The sequence below is a fragment of the Panthera leo genome, chromosome A1 (assembly GCF_018350215.1).
Source record: "Panthera leo isolate Ple1 chromosome A1, P.leo_Ple1_pat1.1, whole genome shotgun sequence".
Lineage (NCBI taxonomy): Eukaryota > Metazoa > Chordata > Mammalia > Carnivora > Felidae > Panthera > Panthera leo.
In genome coordinates, this window is record NC_056679.1 from 157,736,168 (window position 1) to 157,762,496 (window position 26,329).

General features: G+C 37.7%; 1 long non-coding RNA gene across 2 annotated transcripts; it reads left to right on the forward strand.

Annotated features, from left to right (window-relative positions):
- Nucleotides 1-4,290: 4,290 nt before the first annotated feature.
- On the forward strand, nt 4,291-25,609 carry LOC122201053. Of its 2 annotated transcripts, XR_006194055.1 has the most exons (7): nt 4,291-4,331; nt 4,928-5,046; nt 6,018-6,143; nt 6,280-6,418; nt 21,438-21,551; nt 23,151-23,390; nt 25,498-25,609. It is a non-coding gene; the product is annotated as an uncharacterized LOC122201053 (long non-coding RNA). The 2 variants fall into 2 exon arrangements; XR_006194062.1 differs by lacking the exon at nt 21,438-21,551.
- The last annotated feature ends 720 nt before the right edge of the window (nt 25,610-26,329 follow it).

A 26,329-nucleotide genomic window follows, 5' to 3' on the forward strand; every position in this document is an offset into this window, starting at 1 on the left:
GTGTATGGCTTTGTTATCAGGGTAATGTTGTCCTCATATAATGAGTTCGTAAGTTTTTTCCTCAAATATTGGTATTTGTTCGTTTTTAAAATGTTTCGTAGAATTCACCAGTGAAGACATTGGTACTGGATTTTTCTTTCTTGGGAGTTGTTTGATTACTGATTCAATAGTAATTTGTCTATTCATATGTTCTCTTTCTTCATGATTCAGTATTGGTAGGTTGCATCATTTTCAGAATATATCCATTTCTCCTAGGTTGTTCAATTCATTGGTGTATAATTGTTTATAGCAGTATCTTATCATTCTTTGTATTTCTGTGATCTTGGTTGTAATGTTTTCACTTTCATCTATAATTTTATTTGAGTCCTCTTTTCTTGCTTAGTCTAGCTAAACGTTTGTCTGGTTTGTTTATCATTTAAAAACTTTTTATTCTTTCCATAAATTTTGGTGTGTTGTATTTCCATTTCATTTGTTTCAAATATTTTTTTTATCTCTCTTTTGATTTTTTTCTTTGACTCATTGGTTATCAGGAGCATGTTGTTTAATCTCCACATATTTGTGAATTTTCCAGTTTTTTTTTTTCATAATTGATTGGTAGTTTCACACCTTTGTGGTTGGAAAAGATGCTTGATATGACTTCAGTCTTAAATTTATTGACTAAATTTAGTGGACTAAATTTTGTGGACTAAAATATTATCTGTCCTGGAGAATGTCCCATTTACACTTGAGAAGGATGTGTATTAGAATTGAATGGAATTGAATGGAATATTCTGTATATGTCTGTTAGGTCATCAAGCCTAACATATAATTTTTAAAAAATTTTTTTAATGTTTATTTTTGAGACAGATACAGAGCATGAACAGAGGAGGGACAGAGAGAGGGAGACACAGAATCTGAAGCAGGCTCCAGGTTCCGAGCTGTCAGCACAGAGCCCAACATGGGGCTTGAACTCATGGACCGCAAGATCATGACCTGAGACGAGGTCAGATGCTTAACCGACTGGGCCACCCAGGTGCCCAGAGCCTAACATATAATTTAAGTTTAATATTTCCTTATTGACTTTCCACCTGGATTATCTATCCAATGTTGAATGTGGGGTATTAAAGTCTCCTGCTGTTATTGCATTGTTGTTTCTCTCTTCAGATCTTGTAATATTTGCTTTATGTATTTAGCTGCTCCTATTTTTGCATGCATAAATATATACAAATACATCCTCTTAGTGAATTGACTCCTTTATTATTATATAATGACCTTCTTTGTCTCTTGTTACAGTGAATCTATTTTGTTTGGTATCAATATAGCTATCCCTGAATTCTTCTGGTTTCCATTTTCATGGAATGTCTTTTTCTATACCTTCACTTTTAGTCTGTTTGTTCTTAAAATTGAAGTGATTCTCTTGTATACAGCATATAGTTGGGACTTGTTTTTTATCTGGTTAGCCACTTTGTGTCTTTTGGTTGAAGAATTTAGTTCATTTACATTTGAAGTCATTATTGATAAGAATGGACTTACTATTGCCATTTTGCTAATAATTTTCTGGTTGCTTTGTAATTCATTGTTCATTTTTTTTTTTAAATCTCTCTCCCTTTTTTTAATGTTTATTTATTTTGAGAGAGAGACAGAGACAGAGAGAGAGAATCCCAAGTAGGTACCACGCTGTTAGTGCTGAGCCCAATGCAGGACTCAATTCCACATACTGTGTAATCATAACCTGAGCTGAAATCAAGGGTTGGATACTTAACCAACTGAACCCCAGGCATCCCATTTTTTATCTCTTGTTTTCTTCTGTGATTTTCTTTCTTTTCTTCCTCCTCCCCATTCTCCCCCTCTTCTTCTTCTTCTCCTCCTTTTCTATAGTGCTATGCTTTGATTCCTTTCTCTTTTATCTTTTGTGTATCTACTACTGTTTTTTGCTTCATGGTTACCATAAACTTTACACAAAACATCTTATATTATAAACATCTTATATTTATACATAAAACATCTTATATTTATAACAGTCTATTTTAAACTAATAATTTAACTTCAAATACACACAAAAACTGTTGCTTAACCAACTGATCCTCCCAGGTGCCCCCTCTGCATCTTCTTCACACCCTTTTCTCTCAAAATTATCTTGCTGTGAGAAACTTCAAGTTTCTAGGGGAAAAACTCTATTTTTTTCAGGAGAGTTCTGAGACATGTCTGACAAGAAAAAAAGTGGCTTTTTAATCAGAGTATACATTTGCAAATCTACAAATATTAGTTTTTCTTTTGTTTGGGTCACAGGTTGTTCTTTTCTACTCTTTCTTCTTTTTGCCGAAACCAATGCCTTGGGTGTAAGTAAGGCTTTCAAGACGTTTTATGTTCCTTTGTGAGATGCTTTGGAGTTAATATATACCCCTTATGTGACAGGCCTGGTTACAAGAGAAATCATTATAATTTTTCTGTGTCTGGGGCCTGACTCTTGCTTGTTGTCTTAATGTTTCCGAAGCTCTAATCTGAAATACACTGATATACTTATTTGGTATGTAGAGTCCTCTGTGCCTTGCTTCTTGTAGTATCTTATCTTTCATCCACTTGTCTAGAAAAATTACTATGGAGTCCAGTGGGTGTGCTTCAAGCTTTCCCATAAAAACTCACTGTTTGGAGTTTTACTCTGAGGGGGATTTGCAAGATTAGGGATAACCAGGTTGGCAAGAAAACTGTAGTTTTATTTGTTTGTTCTTTCAATCCACAAAAACTCTAGAAATTCTTCCTTTTTACAGTTTTTCAAATTTAAGAGTAACTGTTTCTCTATTGAACATTTTCATCATTTACTTTTCTTCTAATTGCCTTGTTCTGTCCTTCTCTTCTTTTCTCCCCTTTCCTTCAAAACATGCATTGGCATTGCTTTGTGTCAAACAGTATATGATTTTAAATATAGCCAAATGTTTAATGGTTAGGTTGAATAGCTTCAGATACCATCTTTCATCTGTGTTGCTGAATGAAGCTTTAACAGAGCTGTTTATAAATGTTCTGCTAGCTTTTCTCTTTTCTGGCTTTTTCTTTCTAGAGTTACCCAGTTGGATTTATATATATTTATTATATCTTCCAACTCTTGCTGACTGGACTTCTGGTTTCAGATGCTACCCATGGTTATTGATGTCATGGTTATTGATTGAAATTATTGTTTTTGGTTCTCCTGCGTATGTTTTGATACTCATATATACTGGACTTCGTTTTATTTTCAAAAATGCTGTTTCTCTGAATTTGTCACAATTTGCATCCTTTGCCCAACTTCTAGAAAATTAACAATTGCACACATATGGAGGCAAATGCAGACTTACTGGGTTCAATCCGCTTATGTAGGTCACTGATAAAAATAAATAACTTGGTGCTTTTTCTCTTGATGGAGAAAATAGGTTACTGTGGTCCCATGGAGAATATCTTCTCATTTTACTGTGTTACACTGTTGCTTCTAGAAAGTGATCATGTCAATCCTTTCTGAAGCTCTGACATTAATTTTTTTTTAATATAGTGCAGCTAAGCCAACATAGGACAATTATGTTTGAAGTTTTATTTTATTTTAATTTTACTATCTGTATGTATGAGGAGTAATAAGAGAATAAGTCTAAAGCAGAACTTCACTGTCCTGTGGTAACTCAGCCAGGTGTGTTGTCTTCCAAAAATATTTAAACATAGAGACACATGTAGAGGGTTTTACTTTCCTACTAGGTATATTATTCTGTAATTTTCTTTTGCCACTTAAAATTACATCATAGCATCTCTCTGGTTAATAGGTATATGTCATATTCTTTAGTAGCTGCATAATAGTATGGATATATTATAGTTTATTTAATCATTATCCTTATCATGGACATTAAATTTGCTTTTAATTTTTTTAACCACTAAAAATACTGTTTTACATTATTGTAATTTTACAGTTAGACCTCTTTTGAATATATCCATTCATTCTGGTGCTTTTAATGCTGTAGGATAGATTCCCGAAAGATAATTGCTGGGTCAAGATGTATATGCATTTCTTATTTGCAATGGATATCACCACGTTACTTTGTGAAAGGTTCTAGCAATCATGCTTCCATCAGCAATATGTCCATTTTCCTACATCCTTCTAAACACTGGATATTTTTACTTAAAAATTTTTTTTTAATATTTATTTATTTTTCAGAGAGAGACGGAGAAAGACAGAGGCTGAGGAGGGGAAGGCAGAGAGAGAGGGAGACACAGAATCCAAAGCAGGCTCCAGGCTCGGCGCTATCAGCACAGAGCTGGACGCAGGGCTCAAAGCCATGAACCGTGAGATCATGACCTGAGTCAAAGTCAGATGCTTAACTGACTGAGCCACCCAGGTACCCCAAGGATGTTTTTACGTTTTTAAATGTAGGCTAAACTGATGTTTAAAAAAGAGTATCATGTTTTAATTTCTATACCTTTTGCCCACTGATGGGGTCAATGAGGTTGGGCTTTTTTTGTTTTCTGTTTTTGTTTTTGTTTTTATTTTTGTTTTTGTTTTTTTGGTTGGTTGTTTAAATTTTATAGCCATTTTGATTTTTCTCCTGCTCATAGCCTTTGCTTATTCTTATTTTGAGTTGTTTTCTTCTTTTCAGTTTATAGTTCTTTATCTTTTAGAACTAGCAATTTTATATTTGTATTTTTTAAATAAACTTTTAATTTTAGAACAGTTTTAGATTTACAGAATAATTATGAAGATAGTATGGAAAATTCCCATATGACCCTCATCCTCCCTGCCCCATTTCCCTTGTTATTAACATCTTGCATTAGTATGGTGTATCTGTTACAATTAATGAACCAACATTGATACATTGTTATTAACTAAAGCCCATACTTTAGTCAGATATTCTTAGTTGTTTTTTCTAATGTCCTATTTCTATTACAGTATACCACCCAGGATACCATATTACATTTAATTGTCATGTCTCTTTAGGCTTCTCTGTGCTATGAAAGTTTCTCAGACTTTCCTAGTTTTTGATGACCTGGACGATTTTGAGGGCGCATTCTCATCTTATTCTGGATTTAAGGGACAAAAAATCCATTATCTTTTCAGTAAGTATGATGTTAGCTGTAGTTACTTCGTAGAGGTTATTTATCAGTTTGAGGAATTTCCCTTCTATCTCTAGTTTTCTGCTTGTTACAGATTTTGCAGATCTCCCCATTCTATAATTTATCTTTATATTTTGTTCTCTTTTCATAAACATCTTACACTTGTCTCCCAATACTTTTTTTGAGAGAGAGGTGGGGGGGAGACAGAGAGAGAGACCGAGCATGTGAGAGTGGGGAGGGGCAGAGGGAGAAGGAGAGAGAATCTTAAGCAGGCTTCACACCCAGCACAGAGCCTGACATGGGGCTTGATCTCATGACTGTAAAATCATGACCTACACTGAAATCAAGAGTTGGACACTTAACTGACTGAGCCACCCAGGCGCCCCTCCCAACACTTTCCTAGATTATATAATCTAGGAAATCTAGGATTATATATAATCTAGATAAACCTTAAGCTGCTTTGTATCAATCACTTCTTCCATTCTTCGTTTATTTTTCTCTCCAATGTGTAAGACTTCCAAGCAGTCAAACATATAGACTTAGGATTTTTCTGGGTTCAATTTCTAGGGATTACTTCTTCCTAGTTTTTTGATCTCAAAAAGTTCTTTTACCTCTCTGAGCCTCAATTTGCTTCTCTGAAAAAGTTGGTGTAGTATTCCTTTCTCAAAGGATCTTTGTGACATATTTATAAGTGCTGAACAAGTGGTCGTTATTTATCTTTTATGGAGAAAGTTACTGTATTTTTTCATTCTGGAAAGCATTAGAATTATACTCTCTAGCTGTGTGACATATTTGGGGAACAAAAGTGACCAGAATATATTTCCATTTATGCAACTTTTTTATTCTGTGAGCAAAGAAATATCTTGGTCATAGCTTTGACCCAACCATGTTATAGCACTGTTATAAATAAGTAATCTCTTTTTAACTATTAGCCTTGACCTGTATAATAAAAGTGTTGTTAAATTTTGTTGCAGGGAAACTTGATGGAGACAAACTTTCACATACATGAATAAAATATTATGGCCATAACTTGGAAGGTTGAGTGCTTAAATGCTTCACAGCAATTATAAGTCAACCCAAGGAATGTTATTAAATTACTAGTATGTAAATTCTTAGTATACTATTATTTCATTATGACACTCAGATGGGATTTGTATGTCCCACACACACAGTTGTCAGAGATCAGAGGTTGATGACTGCTGTCCTTTGTCCCAGTAATTATTTTGTATTTCTCAGATTTACATCACAAATTAGGAAGAACTTGGCTAGAAATAGCTAAGGTTCTGCTGACAAGAGGATTTAACTGGGAATGTGCTCTTGGAATTTCTGAATTTGAAGAAGTATGATTGCTGAAAGCATACCAAGTGTTTAAAAGGTAATATTTGCCAACCATATAAAACCAGAATTAGTCGTGGGCTAGAAATTGAGCTATCTGTGTGGTGGGAGACCGTTGTTTCCCTTGCTTTGAGTTGCTTATCCTTTTTTGATTTCTCCAGATATAAAACAGTAATCATATTTTCCATTGTTTAGCTCATGGAATGTTAGAACGGAATAGGATAATGTGGGCCTAAGATTCTTCACTTGTTTTCCATTACTTGTAGGCTGAAATCCAAATTCCTTAGCAATATCATAGTGGTTGAAAACATAGGTTTTGGAATTAGATACAGGTTGTGAGCCCAGATTCTGACTCTGCCATATACAGCCATGTTCTTGGGCAGTTTACTTGAGCTTTCTAAGTTTCAGTTTCCTCGTCTATGAAATGGAGATAATGATAGTTCCTTCCTCATCGAGGTTGGTATGAGAGTTAACCTAGGTAGTATAAGCACAATACAAGCACAGGGTTTGGTGCATTTTATGTGTTCAGTAAATGGTAGCTGCTGGTATCCACGTCTCCATGGCATATAAGGCCTTTGCTACCTGGTCTTTTTCACTTCATCTGCCATCATTAACTCCCTAAATTCATCCCATTTATCCTGAATACACTCCTTTATTACAACACACCTTACTTCCTGACTTTTCTCCGCTGTGTCTTTTTGATGTCAGAAATGTTATCTTATTCATAGGTGGATTTTCCTTAGTTAGCACATAGTGGAACTATAGCCAGTTGACTCAAGAAAATTGTGTAGAATCAAACTAATGTTGGGATCGTCATAAATAAATAAGGATTGGTCAAATAAGTATATAGTGAGTACATTAAAAAATAAAGTAAGTAAAAATCCCTGTGTATATAAGACATCTGAACCAGTGGTCATTGGCCAAACTAAGTATAGACCTATTTTGTTTGGTCTCTTGATGTTAAAATAAGTCAGGAAAATTTATAACAAAAGTTTTAATTTCTGACTTCTCTTGAAAAGTTTGGAGATCTAGCAACTGAACCTCCCTTGCTGCATAGAAATGGTTGGAATTCTTCAATTAGACCCATTCTCCATTCACATAACATAGATGCATCACAATAGTGTCTCTATGTGACTACCAGTATAAAGTTCATCTTTTCCTCCAGAAAACATGATTTGATTGATGCAGAATAGGAAGAGTACTGCTCTTTACCCATTCCCAGGTAGGTAGAGTTAGCTGATCTACCTGAAGAAGCAATGGCAGCCACCCACCCCACACCCCAGAAAGCCTAATCAAATGCTCTTAAAAATATTTGATCTTGTTAAGCTTATATCGCCATAGCTATGTATAGTCTTGCTGATTTTGGTATTGTTGATTTATTCTGTGCCCTCCTGAGAAGCCCTACAGTTTGTGAAGATGAATTCGAGTTATTAATAGAGATAGTGGCTTATAATAGATGAGTTTTGTCTCTTACAGCCCCATGACCCAGGTGCATGTGGTTTTGGCCACATTGAGACAGGGCCAAGGGACTATGTGTAGTCATGTTAGGAGGCTGCGTAGGGGAGTATTTGATGTGGGCATCAGGCCACTTTACATGCTGATTTTTTTTGGGGGGGGGGTGTACATTCAACTTTTGACAACTTGAATAACTGTTTGTCACCTCTGTGACTATAGGTACATCCCATACATTCCCATGCTTAGGAAAATACCCAAAAAGAACAAAGGGAAATGATTTAGCAATGATCTAGTTAATTTGGTAAATGTAAACACCCAACTGGCTATATCATATTATGTTTTGAAACTTGAATTGTGCACTACATTGACTAAATTGAGCATAAAATTGCCAGATCAGTTTACTCCATGTTTTACAGATACAGAATAAAAGCCAGATTAAGCAAAGAGATAGTATTTTCCTTTGAGCAGAGTGTGGGAATTTGAGTTTCTTATCAGACTTTGAAAACTGTGAATGTTAAATTATACTAGGATGGCACTTCCTGTTTTTACTTGTCGTTGAATTTATTTTCTTCTTCTGAAGCCCACAGCGAGCTTTTGACTGTATATCCTTTAATGCGCTGATGTGAGCAGAGATGGGGTAGAGTTGCAGCCAGAAAAAGATTTAAAAATTTACTCAAGAAAATTTTGTATCATTCAGCAGCTCAGGTACAGGAATAAACATGACTCGTCTGAGATTTGGCAACCTCACATTCCTCTTTCAAAATGAAGCACATCCAAAACACCTTCATGAGGTGCATACTAATTGTCTCTTGCTGCTTGCTAGTTATTGTGTTATTACCTAATCCAATCCAATCAGACATTCAAAAGGATATCTATTTCTAATAGTGTGATCTAGTTGGATTAAGTACAGACCCTGACATTTGGCACTGGTGCCACTGACTTACTTGTCAGACTCTTTGAAATATCAGTCAACATGACAGTGTCTGAGTTTCCATAAAGGACATTATGTTATCTGCCCCTGTGTCCAAATAAAGGTATTATAATGACTTAAAGGTAAATTGCTGTAAATGAAAATAATACAATTCAGTGAATATGCTAGGAAATCATTGGATGGATATATAGGCAATACATGTAAGAGAATAACAGAGTGACTCCATTTTCATCCTTGTTCTCCCAGGGACTGGTAGAGTGCCAAGCTGCCTATTTCCCTCATGATTGCTGAAGGATGAATTTGTCCATCAGCAGTAGCGCTTTGGTAACTACTTACTCTAACAAGGTTAAGTTACTTCAACTCTGCAGATCTCAGACTTTTCTATCTATAAAATGATTGGGATTAGCTTGTAAAAAACATTTTCTTACAGGTCCAAAATTTGACTCTTTGATTTGATGTATTGTAAAACATGGCAAATATAAATATATATATATATATATGTATATATATATATATATATATATATATGTATATATACTTTATATATATATATATAATCTCTTATATATATATATGTATATATATTACATATATATATACATATATATATATATGTATATACACACACACACATATACTTGATAGGATGGTCTTTGAGGATTAGAGTAAGAAAATGAGCAATGACTTAAATAATAAACTTATATAAAATTAAATAATGAAAAGAAATTTATAAAAAAGATAAATAGTTGTTTTAATGGCTGATAAACAACAACCATGACTATTAGCATATGACTATTGTCCTAAGTGAAAATCTGTCCCTTTTGTGGTGTGGAGTGTGGAAATTTTAATGTTTGAAAGTTACCATCAAGAATTTTGGTGTATCAGGGTGCCTGGGTAGCTCAGGTGCTTAAGCATCCAACTCTTGGTTTCGGCTCAGGTCATGATCTCACAGTTTTGTGAGTTCAAGCCCTGAGTCTGGTTCTGCACTGGCATTGCGAAGCCTGCTTGGAATTCTCTCTCTCTCCCTCTCTCTCTGCCCCTCCCCTGCTCACACTGTCTGTGTCTCTCTCAAAATAAATAAATAAACTAAAAAAAAAAAAAGAATTTTGAGTATTAAAAGTTCCAGGTTGACACAGGCTTCTGTACATATAGAATTGATTTCCTCTTAATTCCAGGTGACCCCTTTTATTATGAAATGACTACCAAATCCTTTCTCTTAAAGATGTTAGGGACTGGCCTGGAAGGAGTGTGAGAACTTTCCTTCCTTTAGTTCCTTTTAAGGTGCTGAAAGCCTTGCTCCTCTGCTGAGGTCTGACTTGCCTTGGGAGCTCAAAGCTGCAGGGCCTGTTTAGCTGCTGTGTTTTACATGTGCTGACCAAGGTTTATATCCCAATTGCTTATGTATCAGAGTGCTGAAGTTGAGAAAGCACCTTTGAAAAATTCAGTGATATCTGTTCCTAGAGGGATTTATATTTGATTCTTTTTCCTATCACTCCTTCCTCTTCACTTTGTTCTCTTTTGTTTCTTCCTTTGCGTGACTCTCATTCATTTATTTATTCATAAACACATATACCAAACATGGTGTTGGATCATGAGGATAGAGAGCTAAGATATGTTACTTACTGTCTAGGAGCTTACTGCCCAGCATCATGTTTTTGGGTGCAATTTCTTTGCAAGTTTGGTCCTTTGCTATTTATAGCTTCTGGGAATGTACTTACATTTTGAATGCTTAGTTTTTGACTCTTAGCCTTATATAATTCATTCCTAAATTCTGTTATGTATCTGTAATAGTCAGCCCGTTGAAGGAAGCTGTTTTTAGCCATAATTTAGTGGATATGAACACTTAATATTAGTTTTCTTTCATTTTGCAAGTATCTCTTTCAATAAAAAATTCAAAACTAGGATTTTTGCAGCTATAAGCTTTCTGGTAACCAGGTTCTAATCTTATTTGATGACTATACTTGGGGGTGAATGTGGAAAGGAAAATTTTTATTTAGATAGTAAAATCTGACTCCTCCCCCAACTATATTGAGATCCTCTGATGAGGCTATAAACTTACTGATTCTATTTCCTTTTCTTTCTCCTTGATAGTAATGGATATGGGAGGCAAAAGACTCAGATCTCCGTTTGAAACTTCTTGGATAGTTAGTAGAGAAATCCTTGCAAGCTTTCAGAGTTGAGGATGGAGAAGCTGCCTATTATTGTAGCTAAGCCTAAGGAGAGGGAAATATTAGGAAAACACCATTGTAAGGAGCCAAGGAGTCAGTTTGTCTGAGACAGAAGAATTTTGGTTAATCAGACCTTATTGAAATTTGACTTAGATAGTGCTTTTCAAAAACAATGAAAGTGAATGTTTTGATTCTTTATTGCTTCTTAACTTTCCTCTTCCCCCAAACTTGGTGGCTTTGAACAACAATCATTATATTATATCTCCTCATTCTCTGGGCTGATTGGGTTCAGCTGAGTCCTTTTGCTTCACATGAGGTCACTTGGGGATACAGCTATCTTGGAACTCACCTGGGCCAGAGCATGCAAGATGGCCAAGATAGTAGTGGACAGGTAATATTGGCCATCAGCAGGTAGCTCAGTGGGGGCATTCTGGTGGGGGGGGGGGTCTTGATTCTCCTCAAGGCCTTCCACGCTTCTCCTTATGGCTACTTAGGCTTCCCTGTAGCATGGCTGCTGGATTTCACAAGGCAGGAAGTGGAAGCTGCCAGTCCTCTTAAAGGCTAGCCTAAAGGGTGCACGACTTTACTTCCCCTGCATTCTATTGGTCGGGAGCAGTCACAGGTCCAACGTCTATTCAAAGGGGGTGAGGAAAGAAGACTTCACTTCTCAGTGGAGGTAGTGACAAAGATGTTGCAGTTATCTTTAATCTGCTATAGTAAATCTGTTTATAGCTAATCAATATAAAAGCTGACATTTGAAAAAAAGACAGGGGCATAAAAAGGCCTGGGAAGTTCAAAATCTGCCCGAATGCATATTTTATAAAGGGGAAGAATAGCTGCGTTTTGATCACATTCAGGTGGACTCAAGGAAAGGTTACCTTAGACAGTTCATTGTTTCTCAAACTTGAGTGTTCACCAGAATTACTAGGAGGGTATGTTAAAATATAGATTGCTGGGCCACACTCCCAGAATTTCTAAGTAAACAGGCCTGGGGTGGGGCCAGGGGATTGACATTTCTAAGAAACTCCCAGATGATGCTGATGTTAATGGTCTTGGGAACCACACTTTGAGAACCACTGCCTTAGACTGTGCAGGGCCAGAAAGAGTGAGGAAAAGAGGAAAAAAGAAGGAAATATATTATTTTCCCTCTAATAGTATTTTAAAAAGCCTAGTGTCAATAGTATAAATTTAAGTTTCAGGCCACCATGAACATATTAACATAGGGCCTTTATGTTTGTCAGAGTAATTAATCCTAGTGCTACAACATGAGCCCCTGAAATCTCATTAGCTTAACACAACAAAGGTTTATTCTTACTTATGTCAAGTCCAATATGAGTCAGTAGCGTTCCTCTGTAGGGGCTACAGCATCTGGAACGTGTACCTCTTTGCTGCTGATGCAGGGGAAGAGAGAAGAGAAGAGATAAGCAAGCCACATCAGCTCTTACTGCCCCAGCCTAGAAGTGACTCAGGTTCCCTTCTCTCAGAGTCCATTGGTCTGAACTAGTTGCATGACCCCCACCTAACTGCAAATTAGGCGGGGAAATGTAGGGCGGGGGGACACAGTTAGCTAGTAAGCCCTAACTATCTCCACTATGGCACCCGACTAACTTTAGTGTCCATGTTCTGTGGTTAGGCAGAGCTGGACGTAGAAAGAATCCCATGAGCCCTCAAACCCATATGTACACCTCTGCTTATAGTTATTCAAACATTATTATTCCTTTAAAAAATATTCATTCTCTTCTGAGTAATTTTTTGTTTTATTCCTAATTGTCTGTGTGGCATTAAACACAGTGTCTAATGATATCATTATCTCAAAAGAAAAATTCATTGTGAAAACTTCATCTCCTGTTACAAATAATTTGGTAAACCCTCGTTATTAGGCCATTTTAGTTGTTCTATTAAGGACTGATTAAATAAGATACCATCTCTTTTTCTTTGCCAATTTTGCCAAGCACATAATTCTTTCGGTAATTATTAAAGCAATTATGGTGCTGGATTCCATTGGCAATAAGTAGTATCAGGACTTTGAAAATCATCTTGTGGGCATTTTTGAAAATAAAGGAACGGAATTTATTTTTATCCCATCTGTACAAATCCCATTGTTAGATGAGTATTAGGTAATATAGTAAAGAATACTGTCAGTGAGAAACAAACCACAATTTAGGTTTAATTTATTCATCGGATTGCCTCTTACTATTGTTGCCTACCTTTGTCTGGAATTCTTTTTTTGTGGTGCTCCCACAAAAACTGATAGTGGCGAACAGGATTCCCAGCCACATAGAGACTCTTTGGTCATGGGAAAGCAGTTCCTTTTTCCCTCTGCTGATGAGAAGACTTTATTTGGCAGATGAAACCTTTGTAACATGCTACACACCCAGTCTCACTAGCTTTGAGGCCAATTTCCATTTCAATTTTGTTCCTTAAATTCTACAGGTTTGATTAACATCTCTGATATGTTGAAACAATATGGCGAAGAGGTGGTTTTTTGCAGGAATGTGCTTGACTGGTAGCAGTCACCTGTCTTTTTTGGTAAACTAAAATTCTATATGTCATGATTATTAGAAAGCATCTGAGTTATGTACTTTGATGGCTTTGTTACATAGTCTCAGTTTATACTTAGAATCTTTATAGGATTTCCCCCTCCACACACACAATTATTTAGTAGCTACAAGACTGGCAGCTCCTTTAAGTTAACAAGTGACAGATCAGCATTATTCTTCCCAATGAGCAGATGAAGAAACTGAGACAATTTTGTGACTAGTCCAAAGCGTCCTGGTGAGTCAGGGGCAGAGTTAGGATTAAACTTTAGTTTAAATGCTCAGGCCAAAGCAGCTTGTGTAACTTAGAAGTTAACTTTTTGAAGGTAGAGACGCTGTCTTATGTTAATATTTGCTAGAGCAATAGCATGATGTGCAGTTATAAAAATTGGAGACTATTTAAATTAATTCATCTGATCCATTTCAGAAGTATAGCTGCAATTCCATACCTGGGATAGGTGAAGACGGGCTTACGTATACACAGAAAGCAGCATAATGAATTGGAAAAAGCAAGACACTACAGTTGGAAGAAGCAGATTTCAGTGAGAGCTGTGTGATCTTGGTCATGTCACATAACCTCTCACGAAGTTTACAAGTGTCTTCACTTGTAAAATGTGAGGCATCAGAACAGATGTTTCCTAAGGTCTCAATTTCTATTGCAGAATTTTGAAACTGTTATATTTGTGTGAGGAGGGATCCTCCTTAGATAAATCTTAATATAAAGCATTCTTTTAAAGATTTATTTTTAAATGCAATTGCTATGAGAGACAGTTTCTTTGGTTCTTACTTGGCATCTGTGATCTTTTCTCTGACATCAGCTCTGCTGAAGAGCATAGAAGGGGATTATGGAATAAGGCTTGGCTATGAGGAGGCTGAGTGTGCAAAGCAGGAACAAACTTGTAAGGCCAAGCTCTCTCTACAACCCTGCTTCCCATTCTTCCCAGAGCTGGAGGCTGAACTCTAAACCACCTCCTCCTACCCACTACCTTACTGATGGATTGAAGAAATGTTTGTGTAGGGAGGGTGTTTGCTAGGCTATTTTGGTAGTAGCCCTTGTGTATACCCTCACCCCCATGTAGTTGGTTGGATTCCCATGGAATGAATCTTGAGAAATTTGCTTTTTCAGCTTCTTTGTCTCCTCCCACCCTTTTACCTAGTGACAAGAAGGATGTGGCATCAATCTCAATAAAATACAGTGGTGCCTCCCCATTTCTCCACCTGTCCTTGTGGAAGAGAGCTTGGTAAAAATTCATCAAGGGCAGAGTATGGGGGGTTGGAGTCCCGTGGAAGAGTTTTCTCTGCAGAGTTCAGGCTTAATTCTGAATATCACTGACCCAGGGGCCAGTTTCACATCCTGCAAAAAAGCTCTGGAAGAATGTGTCAGCAGAACTGGCATTGCATGTCTAGACAAAGAATTGATATTAGCATCATCAGCCAGCATCCAATCTGTTAACTCTTGTGTAAGCATTTGTTGTCTGTGCCTCAGGCATTTTTTGGCTTAAAATGAAAACTGTTGGTCTAAGATTTAGACTTCGGTCTTTCAGGAGGTTCTTTCAAGACAGGGAATCACAAGGTAATTTATTTCAAGATCAGATATTTTATTGATTAATATGAAAGTCTCTTCAGTTTTTTTTTTTTTTTTATTTTTCACTAAAGTGGTATCTGCGTCATCACCACTTTTATTTTATTATATATTCATTATTTCAAGAAACATTTATTAAGCACCCGCTGGGAATCTACACAGGGAATTCTCCTAGGCTGCTCTGATAGATACATTGATGAATAAAACAGCTAAGGTCCCTGCCCTTCTGGAGTTCATAGCTTAATGGGGAGAATGACCACAAACAAGAGTAACAGGATATTTCTGTCTCAGTTTCGGCTGAGGCACCAAAGAACAAAGCAGTAGGTGTCAGGTTCTTTGGCTTTTTAAATTGAAGTGCTAGACTACCTCTCCAGGATTTGAAAAAAGGGTACCTCAGAACTGGTTTTGCCAGCCTGAACCCATCATCCACCTTCAGGGCATTGAAGAGAAGGCTTAGTATGCTGAGAGATTCAAGTGCTGTTTGAATTTCTTTAAGAAGAGTTGTCACTGTGCTGTGTAGTTGTCCTCACTTCAGGAAGGGGATGACTTCAAACCTAGTTGGGAGGAGGCTTCTAGGGAACCAGTCTGAGAGAGCACTGTTTTGTGTTTTGTGGAGTTTTGGGACTTAAGGACTGATATCTGAGGCATTTCAAAGCAGAAGCCATAGTAAGGGTAGGAATGGGATATGGTAGGGCAGCAGAGAGAAAAAAAAAATGGCTCCATTGGGATTGGCCAGTACTTTTAAAGTTGACTGGGTGAGAATTGACTGAGACAAGACCAGACAGGGTCATCTTGAAGGTAACTTGACAAAGAGGACCATAAGGAAGGATGAGGTGACTGGAAAAAGATAGGCCTCTGGAATGGGGCAGCTGAGCGGGAATGAGGGGAAATTCTTATGGGACCAACCAGAAAGAGTCTTGCCTAGCAAGGCAATTGTAGGTAAGACATCTGCTATGATGGGAACCTCTGAAAACTTCACAAAGAGCAGGATTGGGAAGCTTGGGTGTTTGCCAAGTGCAGAGGTATCAACTCCAGATTACAGCCAAATCTGACAAGTTAGATCTGTCTTCCCCTATCCTCCTCCATCCCCTGCCCCACCTTGAAAGGGCCCAGGATGGGAAGAGGTAAAGTGAGAAAGCTGACACAGGCTGGCTTCCTCGACAAGCTGTCAAGCCTGAAGGAGATATGAGCTGGCAGAGGGGAGAAATTGTGGATTAGCTTAGGTTTAGAGTCTTGATATTAAAGTCACCCAAGAAAAGGGACTATTTGTTTATGACTGGGAAGTGACTAGGACAGTTATGGGACTGGTGGGATATTTTCATTATCTTCCCAACAGTGAAGAACATAGGAAGTTGAGCAGATTTGAAGGCTAAATCTCCCAGAAGTGGGAGAGGATAAATCACTTTGGGTTCATGACATACTGATCCAGGTTCCTTTAACCTGGATATGCTAGTAAATGAGTAAAATATAAAATATGGGGGGCACCTAGTTGGCTCAATCCATTGAGCATCTGACTCTTGATTTCCCTTCAGGTCATGATACCAGAGTTGTGGGATTGAGCCTAGCATTGGGCTCCTCACTGAGCGTGGAGCCTACTTGGGATTCTCTCTTTCCCTCTGCCCCTCTCCCCTGCTTGCATGCTCTCTGTCTCTCTCTCAAACATATATATAAACATATATATATATATATATATATATATATATATATATATATATAGTATATAAGAAACTATGTTCTTAAAGAATAGTGGGGAGGGGTGGTAGTGGTAGAGAGCCTAGTTAGATAGCTCAACAAGGATGACCTTTCAGGAAATGGTAATGAATCAGAAAGAGTCAGTTGTGCTGTGTTTCATGGGAGTTGGGGGAGGGAGGTGCCTGCAGAATCCAGGGGAGAGGGAACAGCATGTGTAAAGTTTGTGTGGAATCCTATGATCAGCGTCCAGGAAACATTTGGGTGGATTCAACCAAAGGTATTTTCATTCTTTGTTCAGGGCACTGAGTTTAATGCCACATCTACAAACAGGATAAATACCTCCTTCACTGAGGTTTAAGACTTAATTGATCATTGTTGGGGAAAAAACCACTTTGATAAAAGGTAAGATCTAAAATCTGTAAAGAGTGAGGAAGCTCCCATCCTCTGCCCTCAAGCTCTTGATGGTCCCAGATAACATTCTCCTTTTCTGAGAATTTCCATGACAAGCAGTCTCTTTTAGTGTGCTGGTGACCTTTTATGGAGTGTAGGGACAGCTGGGGAAAGAAACACAGAGCTCCTCCCCTGACAGTCCCGGGAGGGAGGGAAAGCCTTTTAACTTGTTCTAGGGCTTTGTTTATGTGTAAGGCTGAGAAAAGGCTACTTGTAAGCATGCCATCCAAAATAATAGAGGTAAGATGTCAACAATTCTGTCACTAGGGGCAGATATACCTTCTCAATTTAACACAATGATTGTAAATGTGGTTTGCCTTTGCTGGCAAAAGTTTGTTCACTCAGGAAATAAAAAGAGCAGAAAGATGAACAGGCAGCCTAGAGAAGGCCTGGGGAGAGTCTCTGCAGGAATGTGGACTCAACCATTTAAAGCTGAGATCCCAAGCAGACGGTGACCTCAGCGAGTGCCTGTGCTGATGGCACTTTCCCAGCCTTGCTGGCGTTCCAGCTGGCACTCGGTCTCCACCAGGAGATGAAGCATTTTGGGGCAGGGAGTAAGGCACCCAGGCTTGTGGGGACTCCCAGGAAGTGAGGTCTAACCGACAGCCCCTGCTTTCAAGGAACTATCTGATTGGGAGACAGAATCTACATTGCCGACACATCTAGTAGTCATATGTACAGAGTCAACCCAAGGAGGTAAAGAGAGGTAAAATATGCTCCCTGTGAAGACCAGGAAAGGACAGTACAATGTAAATTGCCAAAGTTTTCCATGTCTCTAGTTTTTATATCTATTCACCATCCAAGCAACGTGCACTCAGCAGAGAAACTGACAAATGCAGACAGTGTAAGAAATCAGCTATTTTTGTTATTAAAGAATGTTTTGTAAATAGAGAAGTGACTTCTGAATTTCAGAGGAATTTGTGCAGTCTTTCCCCCTTTCCCATTGGTGGGGAGAAATAATTTGCCTCATTAGAATCTGTGCCCCTTAGACAGGAGCCAGTCCCCAAACAGGCTGCCAGGTACACAGAAGGTCCTCGATGAATGTATTTAAAACTCAAAGTTCTGTGATTTAGGGATCTAAGATTTTCATTTTTTTTTTTTTTTTTTTTTAGAAATTTGAGTTAGAGTGCTTTGTAACTAGTCTCTCTTGCCAGTATTCTATATGAATATTAGACCTTAAGATATTCTTTTTTTGATATTCCTTATTTTACCAATACAATGTATTTCAAAAATCAGTTTTCAGGTTGATATTGTGGTCTTTAGGCATGTTTTTTCCTTGATGACACATTATAGTAGCAAGAACATGAACATTTGAGTCAGGTAAACATGAATTTGAATACCAGCCTTATAACCTTTATATCTGGAGTTTGAGGTGAGGCCCTAGATTCCCATTTTTGAGGCTTCACGCTGACCCTCTGATAGACACAGCCCTCCTCATAGAGAGAGAATTCTGAGTGGCCAAGAACACATGCCAACCTGAAACCACTGTCCCTGTGCTCTCAGAATTCTGGATTCCTTGCCCAGGCTACTGGGAACACACTGGGGCCAGAGATAAGCTGGCAGGATGGTCCAAATTTTCACAGAATGCGGCCTGAAGGGGATAGATGTAGGGTGGGAAGAAAGACAGGGTAGATCACTGGGCTGGGGAACTATCATTTGTACTCTTATGTTGGGTCCTGAAAACGTCAGGGGAGGGTCCTTTATATCTGACTCTCAGTCACATTGCTTGCAAACAACTTGACCTTTCTGAACCTCACTTAACCTCCTTCAAAAATATGTGTAAGAATTCCTTCTTACAGATTTTAAGGGTCCAATTAGATTATTATATAAACATAATTGTATGAAACATAGTAAACCAAAAATTCCTATCACTGTTATCAATCTTGGCTAGAGTTTCAGGCTAAACTGAAAATGTCTACTAAAGCTGCCATACAACTGAAATGCGTTACTAATTACATTATTAGCACTAACAGTATTTCAGGTATATGGTCTCTTATCTGAAACCTTTGGGCCAGATGTTTCCCGAATTAATACCTTTTTTTGGATTTTAGAAATACGTATATAAACCATATATTGCATTACACTGGGAATATTTGAGGCAGGGCCATGTTATTAAATACATTGGTATTTTCATAGCAAAACCTGTTGATCACTATGTGATAAGTAAAAAGCATACATAGCCTCATGTTAATCCAGGGCAGTTTATTTTTTTTTAATACATTTTTATATTTTGGAACAGTTTTAGATTTACAGAAAGATTGCAAAGATAGTACACAGTTCCCCTATGTTTTAAATATTGTTATCATCTTACCTTACTGTGGCATATTTGCCATAATTAATGAGCCAAGACTGATACATTATTATTAACTAAAGTTCATACTTGATTCATGTTTTCTTAATTTTTACCTAATATCCTTTTTCTGTTCCTTGATTCCATCTAGGCCACTCCATTACATTTTGTTGTTATGTCGGATATTTTATAGACTATGTTTCAGTTGGGATTTGTCTGATGGTTTAAGATTAGACTGGGGTTATGGGTTTGACCACAGAGGGAGAGTGCCATTCTCATCACATCTGAAGGGTACATACTATTAGCATGACTTATCACTGTTAATGTTGACCTTGATTACCTGGCTGTGGTATTTTTTGTCTTATTTCCCCACTATAAAGCTACACATTTTTCTTCCCTTTTCATTCTGTGTTTTTGGAAGGGAAGTCACTATGCATGACCTGTACTTAAGGAGTGGGGGATTATGTTCCCTGTCCTAGAGGGTGGAGCATCTGAATTATTTAGTATTCTTCTGCATGGGAGATTGATCTCTTCTCCGTAGTTCAGATTTTGCTGCCGATGAGTTAAGGAATTTTTAAATTTTATTTTCATTTTTTAGTATTGTGGATAGGGATTATGGACAAGAACCAACATTATATCTAAATTTAAAAAGTCTTACAACATGTGTGTACCCACTCTTGGTTACAGAAGAGATGAGTGATGTTTCCTTATAAAAAGAATGATAGGGGGAGCCTAGGTGGCTCAGTTGGTTAAGCATCCAACTTCGGCTTACATCATGATCTTGGGGTTCCTGAGTTCAAGCCCTACTTCAGGCTCTGTGCTGACAGCTCAGAGCCTGGAGCCTGCTTCACATTCTGTATCTCCCTCTCTCTCTGTCCTTCCCCCACTCGAGCACGCCTTCTCTCTCTCAAAAAAATGAATAAACATTAAAAAAAAAATGAATGATAGGAACTAGTAGGAAGGGATAATGGTGGCCTGTTTCCCAGAGCAATGGATGGTCCCTGCCCATCACACATGAGAGGCTGTACAGTTTTAAATAGTATGTTTGGTTGGTTCCATACCTTCATAACAAATTCAGCTTGAAGGGAAATAATGGGAAATATGGTCATGGCCAAGTTAAGAATATAAATTTTAAAAAAGAAGACAAATTTTCCCTTTCATGTTTTGTCAGACCTTTTTTCACATAAATTTTCATAAAAACTCGTGGGATTATTAAGGACTGGGAGAGGTGTGTATAGAAGGAAATCTCAGTGGCTCTTGCCTTGGGCATGCTGTGTCACTTCCCACAGTCAATGAGGGGCCGGGTCTACTCTCCTACATTCCTGCCTGCCTCTTAGATGCCCCATACCTGCCCCCAGGCAGCTTTCCGTGACACATAGTCAGGTTAAACCCTCTTTCTCCTCAACTCTTCTCTGCCACCTTCCCCTCAACCTGGGTAAGACCCTCTTAGGACTTTTCTTGTTCAAACCTAAGTCCCCTGTGGCCTCTGTATGGCTTCAGAAACTTCTACCAGCAGTAACATTCAAAGTATCTGACACTCTATGACCTAGAGCTGCAACTGGACCTTGTGCCAGGCACAATCCCTCTGGATGCAGAGAGTCCAGTGCGAGAGAAATCACTGAAGGATGTGTGAGGGGGTATGGAACCACAGCTATTTATCAACTCGAAGGGGGAGTTTTTGATCTTTTAACATACAGGGAAAGTAAATATTATTAAATATATTTTGTATCATGTTGGTCATTGGAGCTTTCCAGAATTAAGCCCTAGCCTCCAGTTACTGATTACTGACATATTGCTTACACATTCTCAAGGTTGTCTTTCCAACTTGTGGAATCACTCACTGAAGCTCCAAGAAGGCATCCATTTAATTAGGGCAACCGTGTGACTAAATATTAACACGTTGCTGTTTGAACTTACCCCTGAAGCCTAATAGCCTATGTCATTATGGTCTTAGGACTAACTCATGAGATGATATGATGCCTGGGCAGCACCAGAATTGTTAAAAATGGACTGACAGAAATGTATCTGTAGTGACTCTTTTCCTACTTCAGCCTTCAAAGGAACACAGGTCAGGAAATTTATTTTCTATTGATTTCACTTGATCTCTCTCCAGCCTGTGATTTCATTGCCTATAATCACATTCATTTCTTTAGTATTCTGTCTCTTTCACCTAATTTAGAGAAATGTGTGGATGTCTTGAAAATGGTACAAACTTCTGAAGAAAAAAAAATAGTTATACGTAATTTGGATGATGAATAAACTTCAAATAACTCTCTGAATTTGAGCTCCAATTAGGAGAAATAATTAAACATGTTGGCATTGAAGAAATAAAATATTTTAAACCACTCTCTGATCTTGGTTGTGTCTCTTTTTCAAAGTCCAAAAATTAAACATAATGATGGACTAGATAAATAAGTTTATTATTCACCATCTCGTTATGCTACTTGATGAATTGACTGGAATTTCTCAGACACCCTCTTTTCAAAGGCCCCCCTGGGGGGCACAATCCCCTCAAACCTAGTTTCTGTGATATTTTTAAACTGCATGTCACTGGGTTTAGTTGCCAAAGCAAAGGCCTTAAACTTGTTAAAATTCCTCTACCTATAAAAATTATTTGAATACTGTAAGTCTTACAATATATTTTATACTTTTACTAGTAAAATAATATGTGTGTTGTAAAACTGTTTATGCAGTTCATTTGGAAATTTTTTGTGTACTGCCTTGTGAAAAATCTTCTACTGTATCTTGAATTGTTTTTTGTTGATTTCATTAGATTATGTTCACACCCCCTCCTTCGAATGGTTTGAAAAAACTATTAAGTTCCAAAATTAAGACATATTATTTTCAATTTATAACAGAACATTTCGTTTAACTGTTCTTGGACCAGAAAGACCTGGAATCTTGTCTGGTTTTGCCCTATCTGTGTGATCAGCAGCAAGCCACTTAACTTCCACGGGTCGTGATTATCTCATCTGTAAAGGAAGGGCTTGGACTAGATAATTTCTAAGGTTGCTCCAGCTTTATAATTTGGATGATAGGATTTGATCTGGCAAATCTCCCAGAAGGATATTCTCTGAGTTTCAGAAGGCTGTCCTAATTTGACCATGGATGTTTTGAATTTGGAAAAACCTCTTAGAAAACTCCCAAAAGACATACTCCCAAAAGCATACTCACTGGCTCTAGAGGCCTGATGTCCTAAACCATCCTTCTGTTACACCACTCAGACAGCAGGTCGGGGTGCCACGGATGCCACACTCACAACATCATGGCAGCAGGGAGCTGGCTACACACGAGAAGCATGAAACTGCCAGCAAAAGCATTGTTCATAAAGAGAACTTCAGCTGAGAGCTGAGTTCAAAAATTTTCAGCCCAATACACCAGCAGTTGGCTTTCTCACTTTTCTTGGTTGTGTTATGTTAGCATTTTTTACTTTCTGAGCCTTTGTGTGCAAGCCATGGTGTTTACAGAAATAGATGCATAAAAAATACAAATCAAAATGTCATATCCTGTAAACATAATATAAGCTGATTATTTTAAATGTTTTCTTTACTCAAGCAGGTGGATTTAGGGTATGACAGCAATAATAACCATTCATCTAAAGAACAGATTTTGATCAAGGAAGTCTCCAATTGGTTCCATATATAATCTTTACTCTTAATTTTCCCAGGGCAAAAATTGCACAAAAGAAACAAACTGCAGCTCTTGAAATATAATACCAGTGGAAAAACAAACAAACAAGCAAAAACCAAATAAAATCTCAAGACAAAAACTGGCCTAACCATGACAACTAGAACTTAAAAAGGATCTTGCCACACCTTTGCAGCCACCCATATCCAGTCTGTATCCTGGAAAGACTTATGACTAACCAAAGAGATGGGAGACCATGAAAAGAGTCAGTCATGGATTGGTAAGCACAGATTGATCCAGGGAAGACTTACAGTGAATTTTATTTCAATGCCTTTTATTGTTTTTTTATCATACAATCTGTGTCTGTCAGCAACAGCCTTTGACTGCTTCTTTTGCCGATCTGAAATGCTAAGAGGATCCTTGTTTAACCTGTTTTTAATAACTGCATCTCTATGCCACCCTCACCATCATTTCATTTGCTCTCAGGACCAGAGGTCTTTACTCACATTATGTTTAAGGATCTATTATAATATGATTAAGGGGGATGGGCGGTAATTATACAGGAAATGAAAAATCAAGAATCTTATGTTTCTGTCTTGGGTAAGGACTGTAAATTACAGTTCTGCCACAGCGGCCTTCTCTCCCATAGGGTTACTGTTATGAGAACACTGGTGACAGCACATTTGACGATTTATGGTTTATATTTATCATATGAATGTGCCGTAAGCACTGACATCTGATATGTAAGCAGAAGTAGATGCTGCAGTTAATCACAAGAGATTTCCTATGAAAGATTGATAAATGTGTATTTCATGAAAATGATTGTCAGCACTACTTTAAGTAGATAATGCTGCCCTTAGTGAGGAGAATGTAGAATAAATGGCAGTTGTTTTTATTTCATGCCACAGTCTGTGTGTTGAAAGTTAGGTTAATTACCCTGATTATATGATTAATGCTTAGATTTAGTAGCATTCATAATTTTGCATTTTGTGACCTTCAGTTGTTCAAGCCAGCTGTTTTGCTTGCCAGGTGTGCTCAAACTGGCAAAAGTCTAGGACCCAGCTAAAGTGTGATGTGGACTTACCTTTAGACTTAAAAAGAAAAAAATTAAATCATGAGATTCCACTGTGGTGAATATACTGTAATTTTTTTAAAATGCTAATGAAATCCCCACAACATGTTCAGAGCTAAACAGCAGAGAGGATGTGGACCATGCTTATTCTTTACAGTCTAGGTACTTGGGAGACCCTTTGCATTAGCACCTTCTGCTGTGTGCCATCCTCTCTCCCTACCTGGGGAGGCTGGTGTAGGTAGGGCTAACCTTACCTGTGGTGACAGTAGGTAGCCTCCTTTCTAATGCTACTTTTCTTCTATTAATTTGTCCTTATTAAACTCTTATCTACCAATTGATTGGTAGGTAGACAGATAGATAGATGTATGTATAATTTACTCAAGTGATAAAATGTATTGAGTACATTTGTGTACAAGCTATGTAGAATATAGAAAAAGTAAATATATCAGTCCTTTGCTCACAGAGATGTGTGGGAGATGAGACATAGTCGTATATAAATATAATATAAGGTATAGAGTGTCAACTGCCATAAAAAGGAAAGAGCTGAAGTACTCTTTCCTATGGATTAAAATGAAGCTATATTCAGGGTACAACCTCATTTTGGCTCCAGTCTGGACAACTGATCTGGCTAGCCCATCATCTAGCAGAATCTAAAACAGTAGAACCCATGAGGAGTAAGATTTGCTGGAGGAAGCATTACAAGATAAGATCAGGAAGATGGTTGACTCACCGAGTTCTGTTTTGTTCTGTGCATTGGGGGCACAGAAGAGAACAGACAGACATGGTCTCCCACAGTCTGGAAGTAGTTTTAATGAAGAACATGATCAACCAGAAAGCAGAAGGAGGGTGTGTAGAGGAAATAGACAAAACAAACAAAGAAGCAAACAAATGGTACCTGGTTGCAGTCCTGTCTTGGGTTGGCCAAGAATGTGAATAAATGTTATACGCCTGGATCAAATATTTTCCATTTTTCTCTCTCTTTTTGCACTGAGTCTGTGAGTTAGGAAGAAGTACCAGGTGTTATAGTGGGAAATAGATCCTGGAATGGTCCAGGACTGACATGAGGAAGGCTAAGGGAGACTTGGTGAGACATGAAAATTGGGAATTCGGAGAAGGGATGTACACATGGGTTGGTACTGAAGTTACTGCCATTTAATGGTTATATTTATAAATATTTTGATTTTGAGAAGATTAGAAGTGGCTGAGGAGAAATGAAAGGCTCTGAGAGTGGTCAGGCAAGTGGGTGATAGGAGAGGAGAAAGTGTGAGTGGAAATCTGACAACTCAGCAGATTCCTCAGTCTTTTCTCCCACTAGGTAAAGGAACATTGTCTTTGGGTTGGTGGTAAGGGAAGACAGAAGAAATGGAGAAAAAAGGTAGAGCAGAAACCTGAGGCACAGCTGGATTGAGGGCCCGTTCACTGGTGAGAATGTGTGTGTGTGTGTGACAGGGGTGGGGGGGGTGCGAGGGTAGAGATGGACTAAGTCTATATGGAAATATACTAAGAATGTTAAAGAGTCATATAATGTAAGAATCAATTGTATGTATTGTTTCCATTTATGTTTTATGTCTTCCCTCCAGTCCTGCTTCCCTTCCTTCCTTCCATCCCCTTTTTCTTTTTTTAAGTACTGATTAGGGTATATAAGTTTTCTTTTTCCCTTGCTAAGTAAATGCCCATCTACCCCATGGTGTGCTGCCAAGGAAATAAATTCATGATTATGTACATACATTTATTATAAAGTCTTCTGGTATATATAAAAGATTTGTTACAAATAACAAAGTATAAATATTCTTTATTGTAAATTTCATATTAGTCAGTTGATTCTTATGGACTGCTCTTATTGATTTTTAGTATTCTAGTATTCTTAGTATTCTTAGCCAACCTATGGTTGCAACTGATGAAAGAACATAGTCTTGACATGAACATCACTTGTATTTTCATGTGAGTTAACAGATAAAACAAGGATGACTCAGCGAAGACCTGCGTCAGAATTTCAGTTCATCTATGGCATGAATGGATGCTGAAGTAGCTAATAATTTTTGAATACTGTAAGAACATTTCCTGAAGCTTTTTGGGTTTTTTTGTTTGTTTTTAGTTACTCATAAAGATGACACCTTTTTGATTTAATCTACATTCTTCACATTTTC